The sequence below is a fragment of the Labeo rohita genome, chromosome 20, assembly GCF_022985175.1.
Source record: "Labeo rohita strain BAU-BD-2019 chromosome 20, IGBB_LRoh.1.0, whole genome shotgun sequence".
Lineage (NCBI taxonomy): Eukaryota > Metazoa > Chordata > Actinopteri > Cypriniformes > Cyprinidae > Labeo > Labeo rohita.
In genome coordinates this window covers 24225253-24237361 of record NC_066888.1, presented here as the reverse complement: position 1 = coordinate 24237361, position 12109 = coordinate 24225253, and positions in this window count along the sequence as shown.

Genomic DNA, 12109 nt, shown 5'->3' with positions numbered 1-12109 from the left:
CAGTGGTCATTAAGGCACAAGCTGTAACTGTAAATAAGACATTAGTAAGCACTAAAGCAGTGGATCGTTAGGTGATGTGGTTTACCATACTGACCACGTTTGGCCGGGCCTCTCTGTACATTGAGAGGGACAGACATATATGGCTTGGCTGGGACTTCGGAGTCATAATAAGAACCAGATGTAAAGGAGACAGCGACGGTCTCAAAGTCAGACTTATAGCACTGTTTATGGTCTGTTCCCTCCCGTGTTCTCTTGTGCTGAAAGGCTTCTGTAAAACTTTCCAAAATCATTTTATAGGCAAAGATTTTTTTCTGTCTCTTGCTCTGACATACTTGCTCAGAGATTTTCTTGCTGTGTTAACTAATTGCTTCCTTGCTAACATGTATAATGTGTTCATGTCATGACAGTGAGCTGATGGAATGTTACTCTCACATGGTGCAAGATGACTTTGTAGCCTCTTCTCTTGTAAGTCACTGAATTTCTGTACGTCAGCTCTATTAAAGGGGTCATCGGATGCCCGTTTTCCACAAGTTGATATGATTCTTTTGGATCTTAATGAAAAGTCTATAAAATACTTTGGTTAAAAATTCTCAATGGTTGTGTAAAACAACACCCTTTTTACCTTGCCAAAATCAGCTCTGCAAAAATCATCCTGTTCTGGTCGAGGCTGCTTTAAATGTTAATGAGCTCTGCTTGCCCCGCCCCTCTCTTCTCTCTGTGGAGTGACGAGCCTGTTTACTTTAGCCGCATTTAGCCACGTTTAGCCGCTAAACTTGCTAACTAGCATGTTATTAGGAATGGTGATTGCAGAGATTCATAAAAAACCCTTATACTCTCTTATGCTGTAGGTGAAACTGGATCACGAATTATTTGCGTGAACATAAACGCATTTATGTAGATCGGGAGGCCCATTCCATTCACAAACAAACTTAATCCACTGCATCTTCAGCGGCTCAGATGTCGGGAGTAAATGACGACCACTACGTTCATTATTACATCCAGCAACACAACACCTCAATCACTTAATCTGAGATATTCGTCTAATTTACATCCCTGCTCCGGCATCGAAACAATTGAGGTCGGACTGTTACAGCTGATCTGAGAATGGCTCGATTTGAAAAAGGGGATATTATTTTTACAGATTAATTAAAAACCACTGCATGGATTTTTATCATTATAGGGTAGATTTGAACATACACTGCAAACACACATTAACGTTCAAACAGCATGAAAAAGTGAACTTTGCATCCGATGACCCCTTTAACCATAGCAGAATTTAAACACAGAGTGTGGGGAAAGAAAACTTCATTGGAACATTTTAACTGCACAGAAGGTTCTTCAGATTATTGAAATATTTTTTACACTAAGAAAAAAATGATTCTTTTAAGAACAGAAAGGTTATTTGTGGGAACCAAAGTGGTTTTTCTATTGCATCGCTTCAAACATTGATTGGTTTGTGGTTTCAACACATTCCAAACTTTTGCATGTTAATACCTATTCTACACAGAGCTATGTTTAGACGTGACAATATGAATATCTTCACCATCTCTAATCACTAATTCTAAACTGTGAATGAAGCATAGCAGTCTCCCGAGAAAGTAAAGTTAAAAGTTCAATAAAAAAAAATTAGAAGGCAGGATGAGACAGAGGAAAGTCAGAGGAGTTTAAACTGCGATCACCGCTGCCACCTTTACAAGTGATTCATTTGGAAACACTTGGGGAAAGAACAGCATAAGTTTTGCTTTGGTGGCTTGTGGAAAAGCCGTAGGCGTGCAGGTACATACAGAGAGGTTACTTTCCATCCATAGACTAGGGCCAAGGAGACAGAGCAGGAGTCCGGCCAAAGCGCAGGAGAACCATTAATGCAGAACTCTAAATCATTCCACCGATGGCCTCAAAGGCGTCATGTTTTCGCAGGGTGGGAGCCAGGAGAGGATGTTTAGCTGTGCTTAGTCTTCTCCTGGAGGTTTGCTTTTGATCGTATCTTGTACATTATGGACATACGATTCCACACCCGAGCGGAATAGAGACGTGTAATGTACAGTGGCAGGGAGGAAGTGATCAGGCAGGCAGGCAGACAAGCAGGCGGGCAGTAGAATAGTAGGGGTAGTAGAAGCAAGCCCAGCAAGACCTGCATGGCATATGGTGAAAAATCTGTTCTTCACTGTTATTAAGTGGCTCTCAGGCTGGCTTCAGCCAAGGCATATCCAGTAAGCCATGGCAGACACAGAGTACTGTTCTTGCAGAGCTGACGCATTTTGATCCAGTTGAACACTGTAGGGCTGCCCACCCTCTGATAATCCATTATAATTAGAACGCTTTGTCGTCATCTTGCTGTACACTGATGGTATCATAAATTGCAAACTGCCAGTTGCACTTTTCTAGCACAGTGTGAAACATTTAACATGTTGTTTACAATACAGAACTATGCAAAGCCATACTGGATGTTTCCCAACAACATTTGTTTTAACATGGCTATTTATATTACATTACAACGATTATGTGAGGTTTAAATTGAAACCTGTTTCCGCCACTGAATAAAAAAATACAAACTGCAACTCACAACTGCAAGATACAAACGTGCAAGTGTGAGCTATAAAGTCAGAATTGCAAGATATAAACTCACAATTATGACTTTTTTCTCAGAATTGCATGACAAATTCACAATTGCGAGCTATAATGTCAGAATAGTAGAATATAAACTCGAAATAAAGTCAGAATTCAGTTACAGCAATTATTTTTTTCTCGCAAATGCGTCTGTATCTTGCAATTCTGACTTTTTCTCACAGATTGTAAGTTCATATTGCAATTCAGATGTTTTTGTAAGATATAAACGCGCAAGTATGATATAAATTCAGAACTGCAAGATATAAACTCACAATTCTGAGAAATAAAGAATTGTGTCAGAATTGTAAGATATATAAATTCGCATTTGACTTGTTTTTTTCAGAATTATGTGCCAAACTCACAATTACGAGTTATAAAGTCAGAATAGCAGGATATAAACTCGCCAGTGCGAGAAATAAAGTAAGAATTCAGTTAGCAATCCTTTTTTTTTTTAGGTTTTTTCTTAGAATTGTGAGATAAAAAAAGACTCATATTGTCAAAATTTTGTATTATAAATTCACAATTGAATGTAATAAAGACAGAATTGCAAGATATAAATTCACAATTCTAAAAAAATAAGGTTAGAAGATATAAACTTGCAATTGACTTTTTTCTCAGAATTGTGTGACAAACTCACAATTGCGAGGTATAAAGTCAGAATCGTGTGATATAAACACAATTGCGAGGAAATAAACTCAGAATTCAGTCAGAGCAATTATTTTTTTCTCTCAAATGTAAGTTTAATTTTCTCACAATTTTTTGTTTAAATCTCACAATTCTGACTATAATTCGCAATTGCTATTTTATATATTGCCATTCTGACTTCATTTCTCAGAACTGAAAAATTAGAATTGCAAAATGTAAAATCACAATTGCAAGAAAAAAAAAGTCAGAATTGTAAGATAAAAAAGTTGCAATTACATTTTTTTACATTTTTTATTCAGTGGTAGAAATGGGATTCCATAGGTTTTTGTATGAACAGGAGTTAAAACTATTTTTTGTAAAGTTTGTCTATTATTGTCTGTGTGTGTGTGTGTTCTTTTTAAGCAAAACACACACACATGTCCATACAAAGAAAAAAAAAATGTAGAGAGGTAAGTCATTAGACAAAATTTGCATTTGTAACCACTGCTTTCAGTGTTTCCCCTCAGAGAAATTGGCCAATAACTCTTTAAGACCTTTCCCTGAGCCCAATTATCTAAATATAGCTTCAAAATCTTTTCGGTATTTCAAGTTGCAGTTGACCAACGTGTGTTTTTCTGGTTGCGTAATTACTGTGATTCAGCTCAAAAATAACCTAATTATCTTTTGCCTAACCTTTAATTAGTTTTGTTGTCTTATCTAATTCGTATGCTCCTTAAGTGGTTTTATGGATTATCAGAACAATTAAAATGCTGATGTACAGATTGTCACATTTGACGAATTAAAGGATCCATAAACTTGTTAGAAGCAGTAGTGCAATCAGGATGTGTGCTATTTTCATTTCACAATATATATTAGGATTTACAATTTACACTTAGAAATTACTAGCAAATGTCACAAATAATTGGGACAGTAATAAGTAAAACATTAAATTAAACATGAAATTTTGAAGTAGAAAGACTAAAATAGTATTTTCTTAGAAAACCTACTCAGTAGTCTTTTTATGCTGATCAGGTGTTGTCAAGTTGCATTTATTTTTAATTATTTTCAAAAAATAATTAATCACTTGCCATTTTTGAAGCTTAAAAGCCTTTATCGTTCACTTTCAGTCTGTCTCTTTTTGCGGTCTATTAAAGAAAGTCATATGGTTGAGAAGATTATTAAACAATATTCTTTTTTGGGTAAGCTATTTCTTTAAAGAAAGTTTTGGTAAAATGTACGCCAAATTATTGGCCCCAGAACGGTTGTGAACCTTTCACGAAAAGTTCAAGCAGTTCTTAGTGTAAAGCAGACAAAATCGGTACCTGACAAGCTCTCATGCTATCTGAGATCGAAATGATGGCTGACACCCTCTCAAAAGCAACTTCCTATGAAAGTCACCACCTCTCCATTAGTGCTGTCTGGAACAGTCACCCAACAGGCCTGTGTAGAACAGCATTCACTCTGTAATCAAAGGTAAAGTGCGTGGTTTTCAGTAAGAAAGTGTCTCAGATTGAAAAAATAAAAATGACACTAAGCTTATTTCATTCTATGCATCCGGCTCCCAGGTTTCCAGCTGGGATAATCAGCAATAAATCACATTTAATTTCCCCGAGAATGTGAGTCCGAGCCCAGCGCTTGAATATGAGACAGGATGTGGTAAACCTGTGTTAGAAGGACTTTCAGTAAGACTACCATAAAAGCATACATTATGTTTCACTCTGGAAAGAAAAAAGCATTAGCACTTCCTGACCCGTGACAAGCTGATGTATTTTTGTATCTTAGTCTTAACTTATCTTAGCTACTACAAAGCTAGATAAAAGTGAAATCCAAAAATCCAGCACAAAAGACAACAGACTTAGGCTAATTTTAGTAGTAAGCAATGTGAAGCAGCGTATGCTTTATACATTTAAATCAACATTGCTGCTGTATATGAATACAAATTATATAAAGAAATTGCATTTTGATTCCCTAAATCAATTTGTGTGTTGCCTAAATATTCAGATGGACATAACTACCATGTATCTGTCATTAAATCAGTAATCAAATGACATTAAGCCCTGGTGATAAATATAAATACTGTAATATAAGAATGCTGTAATACAGAAAAGTCGATATCGAGTGAATTAAAATGAACCGTTGTTTTATTGTAGTAACCATGTTTTTTCTTTTTTGGTGAATTGATTACCATTTGTATACCCAGTTTTACTACAAATACCATGATTAAGCTGGTTAGTGTAGCAAAACCATGGTTATATTGTGGATACCATGGTTTAACTATAGTAACCATGTTTTTGTTTTTTTTTTTTTTTTTTTTTTTTTTTTTGGGGGTGGCTTGGTGGAGGGTTAAATTTCAAAACCATGGTTAAATTTTGTGAGGGAATAAAGTGATGACTGCACATAAACAAACATAAACTGAAGTACAGTTACCACAGTAAATGTACATGTTTACCTACATGATTTTGGCTCTCAAGTCTCACGTATTCACAGTGAGACACGCATTTCGTGGACGCGCACACACGGGACGAGGCAAGCGATGGATTCGTCGATCGCGTTAATAGATCAGTTAATCCTAAAAAAAATAAAGCATATACATAAACCCAAATATGGAATTCAATTAGTTATTGAATAAGCATGTGTCCTATTCCTAAACTTCTGAAACATTTTGTCTCATATTTTAGAGCAGTCAATGCAATTTGGGAAAATAACCTGTGTGAAAATATTCACATGTAACCCCTTTGTAATATCTGGCTTCTTGATTTCTAGGCCTTAATTCTCATGCTGGCCCTTGTTTCCATGCAGTCAAATGTAGCCAGAACTTACCTGTACATGTGTTGATGGTGTGACAGTTAAATCAGCCATGAAACCTCTGTCTGCTCATTTCTTTCTTGAAAAGCTCAGAGTTTTCTCTTTCAGACAATAAGATTCAGGGTCAGACTCACAAAACATAAAGAACGAAAATTCTTAACCTCTTAAGAAAACGATGTAAAAACTAAAAACAAAAGCACAATAGAATATGCTCCAAAAACATTGGCAATACAGCAGAAACATTTACAAAAATACCTTTTTCATTTAATGGTCATGGGCAGATTTCCTCTTATCAAATTCAGTGGTAATATTTGCACTGTTTTGTGCATATTGTCAAACTGTGCCCTAAGCACCAAAATGAAATAAATGTGTATATCTAAATACTAAATATCACACTGAACACCATTTTTTACAGAGTAAGGTTTTAGGAATACACAACATTTGAAAAAGAAAATTCAAAGGCAAAAACTCATTTCATATGCACTAAAGGTTAGGTAAGGGAAAATGGTTGCAAAATAAAAACCTCAACAAGGTGTTTAGCACCCAACCCTCAATCTGGACAATGGCAAAACTGGGTTAAGCAGGAAGCATTTATTCAAATCAAACAGACCACAAACAAGTGTAACAACCACATTTGACAAACACACACATAAAATGCTTAAACTTTATGCAAAAAAACCCCCCCAAAAAAACAGTCAATGATAGTTCCAAATTTAAAATCCAAGAAGACTGAATAATACTTACTCTGTGCTGTTTTTGTTGTCTATAAAGCTGTCAAATGAATAAACTGCTTTATACACAACACTTCATATAAAGTAGACATGCAAATTAATAAAAATAAATAAATCATGAGGTGCATAATGATACATCCAAAAACTGCTTACACATTTGACTGCATAGAAACAGAAAACAAATATGCACTTCGATACTGCACTTCTATCTTCTATTTTAAGTAAATATTATAAGGGATCAAAAATTAATACATAATAATGGTGGTCCAAAATGCACAAGCATGGCAATGTATTTTATTTGCGGTATAAACACAAATGCAAAAAATGCAAAGACAAGTCCAATAAAATCTCTATGACGACTCTTAAACTGGAAAATGGTAATGACTGCTTTATTCAAAAACCAAACCACTTAATCAATCATTTTGATATAAATGTGACCCTGGACCACAAAACCAATTTTAAGGGTCAATTCTCTGAAATTGAGATTTATACATCATCTGAAAGCTGAATACAAAAGCTTTCCATTGATGTATGTTTGTTAGGACAGGACAATATTTGGCTGAAACACACAACATTTTGAAAATCTGGAATCTGAGGGTGCAAAAAAATAAATAAAATTCAATTAAAAAATACTGAGAAAAAAAATCACCTTTAAAGTTGTCCAAATGAAGTTCTTAGCAATGTATATTACTTATCAAAAATGTAGTCTTGATATATTTTCTTGTAGGAAATCTACAAAAAGTCTTCATGGAACATGATCTTTACTTAATATCCTAATGATTTTTGGCATAAAAGAAAAATGGATCATTTTGACCCATACAATGTATTTTTGGCTATTGCTATAAATATACCCATGCTACTTATGACTGGTTTTGTGGTCCATGGTTACAAATGACTGATGGCCACACTAACATGTTCTGTAATCAATCAATCAATCAACTCAGCTGAAATGAAAATAGTAAATTGTTACTTAATGCTGTTTACATTACAGCTGCTTACTTTAACAGGTTTCATGGAGAACAGTGGCAGTTTTCCAGCTCGGCCCAGAAAAAGAACTGGCTGCACCAATCCAGCCAGAACATAAAACAGCAGTAAACCAAAGAGCTGGAAAATGGCGTTCTGTCAAAATCTCAATGAATCCTGTTATTGTGTATGAAACATACATGATAACCATGCTAACAGTTGTTATTAGAATGAAATAAAATGCTCTTCTCTTCATAGGGCTTTCCTTCTCTTTCTCTCTCCGGGTCCTGACTGCTTCAGAGCTCTGAGAACAGCCACAAGACAAAACAAATGGATGGAGAAGAAAAGTAGGAACTGCAGCAATAAGAACCATATATAGATGTCCCTGGCGAATGACATTAAAATTAACAAGCAGAATAAACAGGAGCCAAAAGTAATTATCCAGACAGCAGTGCAGCAGATCACTCTTTATCCGAGAGGTTTAAACTTCAGAAAGGTTACAGGATGAACCACTGCCAGATAACGATCAAAACAAGACACTAAAACAAAAGACGACCAGCGATGGAGAGTTCTTGCAAAAATTGTCCCAGTGGTTTGAAACTTGAAAACTGCAATGACAGTAGAACAAACAAACCCTTAAAACAGTTACTAATCTCACCAAGCAAGAAATTGAGGTTGAGGAACTCTGAGTGATCTATTTGAAGAGAGAAACGCAAACACATGAAGCAATTAAGACTGCATGAAAATCAAAACTATTACGCAAAAACAAAACACTATATTCCAGTCTCAGAGTTCCCAATTTAAACCCAAATAACCAAAACACTCCAATATTAAATTACTTTTATGCACAGGTAATTTAAAGACAATAACGTATAACAATGTTTTTAATACTTAAAAGGCAATTGCACTCACATATTAAATTACTTTAAAATAATATACAATCCCATTCATTATCACACAATGTACTATTTAGTTTTTTTTTTTGTTTGTTTTTTTTTAATCTGACGTTATATACAAAATCAAATTTTCGAAAACGTTCTTGAATAGATCAAGGACAACATTTGTATACTTGATACAAAAGTGTATATAATACGCAACACCTCAACCTGATTTACTTAGAAGCTAAATCATCTTACTTGTCTATGACCCTTAACAAATGAATTAAAAATATGAGTTTGTCACCTGAAGAGTGAATGTCAATCTCTGGATGTAAATACCACTCTTCTGTTTTTGTAGTCTGTCTTTAAAGTTGTCACAAGGATACATTTGTACAGCATCATATGCAACATTTCACATAAAAAATATGCATGCAAACAATACAGTCAAATATGCGGTTAATGTTATTAAACATTATTAAGGCCCATTATTCAAATCATTATACAAACATATAGTAGTAAAAATGTGGGATTGAGGATTATTTATAGGGGTAGAAAATATCATTAGCTCAATAAAAAAAATAAAGAGAAACCTGCTGAAAAACAACTAGTGATCCAGACACCTCTTTAAAAATAAAAATTTACACACACATATACATATAAAAAAGTCAGAATTGCGAGTTTCTATCATGCAATTCTGAGAAGAAAAAAAAAAAGTCAGAATTGTGAGATAAGTCGCATTTTAATTCAGCGGCGGAAACGGGCTTCCATACTCTCAGGTAGAAAGTCAACATATGCCTCACAGAACTAATGTCCTAAGTAACTTGTGACAAACACAACTGCAACAATATATAGGTTATCTTTGTTCTTCAAGCCATATTGCGTATTTTCAAAAGTATGTATAGTGTAGTCTGGGTAACTAAAATGTACGTTTAACAAAAAGTGGCCCACTTTTCCAGAAAATACCATTTGTTTTGAAGGACATGACCTCAAATGTTTATTGTATAGATCATAAAAAATTATATTAAAAAAAATAGCAAAAATGTCTGGATATTTAACTGACCCACATTTAAGTAGAACTCACTCTACATATAATTGCACACCCCTAATAGGTCATCATTTGGTTTTAAAATGTTCAGAAACCAACAGCCTTGATAGTCAAAACAATCATAAGCTCTGGTACATTTCACATTGACTACATTATGAAAACTGAAAAGGATGTTTTGCAGCTACCCTGTCAATTTTCATAATGTAGTCAGTTTACACAATACCCATATTATTCTAAATTATATCATTTACATTAATGCATTTGGCAAAAAACTTTTAGAAAAAGTGACTAACATTGCATTCAAGGTACACATTTATATTCTGATATAAGGATAATGATACAATTCATTAAGTCAAAATGTTACAAATACAGAGGCAGGAGAGTTTTCCAATTTGATGCAGATAAAAAAACGGTGGTAAAAATCCAGCCAGTGTAAAACACAAACAACCAACTGACCAGAGAATCAAAGGAAAGTGCTCTGTCACAAAAAATATCAGTGCAATTATAGTTAATGGAGCATATGCGATAACTGTGTTCACAGTAGTTATTCGAATGAGATAAAATGCTTTTCTTTTCACATGGTTTTCTTCTACTCTATCTCTCCCTCTCTCTCCTGGTCCTGACTGCTTCAGTGCTCTGAGAACAGCAAAACAGCAGAACAACTGAATGGTGAGGAACAGCAGAAATTGCATCGAGAAGAACCACACATACGTGTAAAAATGAACTACACAAAAAATATGCATGCAGACTAAACAGGATCCAAGAGTGATTATCCAGGCCACAGAGCAGCAGATCACTCTATATCTGAGAGGTTTGAACTTCAGAAAGGTTACAGGATGAACCACTGCCAGGTAACGCTCAACACAGATCAGACACTGAAACAGTGGTAAACCAGTGATGCAAACTCCTAAGAAAAATGCAGCTGATGATATTAGACTTGGAAACACAAAAATCTTTGTGAAAAAAGTTAGCAAAGAGTACAAAGACATAAAGAGCCCACAAACAGAGAGATTGAGCATGAAGAACTCTGATGCAGCTCTGTTTCCTGCTCCTGTGATGATGAGCCAGATCACACAGGTGTTTGTTGGAAGACCAAACAAAAAACTGAAGCCAAAAATATTAAATTCTAGGATGTCAATTTCATTAAATACAAATGTTGTGGAGTTGGTGGATGCTTCATTAATGGTGAGGTTCACTGCAGAGTTACTCATGTCTTCCTCGTCTATCCTCGAACTATAAAATAAAAATAAATAGAAGTGCAAATACCATGGTTAATGTTAGTAGCCAGGCTACATGTAAATCGGTTAAATAACATCCTGTTGTGAAGGTAAAATAATGCAGACTAAAACTGAATTGCAGTTGCATTTCAATGTAAAATTCCTCAAAATTAATATCAAATAATTTGAGTAAGTACAAAACATTGGGTTTCAATTAAATTACCTCAAGTAAATCACCTCCAATGACGAAAGCAGAACTCAGACCTTTTTATAAAATAACAAATCCATCTATTTTTCTCATAACTCCTATAGTATGACTTACAACAATCAAACCATTCAGTATCACACAGGACAACAAAGAAAATTATCTGAATTAAAAGGAGTTTGTCACCTGAAAAGTGAGTGTTCAGTCTCAATGCTTAGATTTCACAAGTAATGATTTTATATTCTCACCATCACACAGTACATCAGCTATGCAAACAATAAGTGGAAATAACACATTTTATGATACTCAATTTTGTGGTACCATTTACTGGTAGCTTCAGAAAACAAAAGGAATGCATTTAAGCCACAGATGCAAAAGTACATCTTTTATCATCCATGGCTTATTTCACATACAGGCCATCACCTTCATGCAAACAATTAAAACACAAATAAACGCACATCTAAGAAAATACATTCAAATCAAACATGCAAGTATACACATGCACAGAAAGTGTGGCAAAACACAAACAGGACAGTCGCCATGTCACTTTACAGGGAAAATCAAATAACGTTCAGAAACTTCTTGGTAAAGAAAATAGCTTGGTGACATGTATGTAATGATGGTTAACAGGTTTTAAAATGGACAGAAACGTCTATGGTGTGTTGCAATTATAAACAAAAAGTCAGAATTCCAATTCAGAAACTCTGAGGAACTCCAACAGTAATATACTGTTTATAAGAATACCTGCTTGTCTGTGTCTAATGATGAGGCTAAATTACCAATGATACCTCCAATGATAAAGTTTAATTACATTTTCACTTGGTAACACTAAACAATTCCACTTCCTCTAACTGTGACAATGAGCCAGATCATATAAGTGTGTGTAGGAAGACCAGATATGAAGCTGAAGATCAACATCTAAATTTCGACTACGCCTTTTTTGTCAAAACGAAGATAATGTGAAGTTGGCACATGAATGAGGATCAGTAAATGTCTTCATTAGTTTATCTTTTTTTCAACCAGAACCAGAAGAA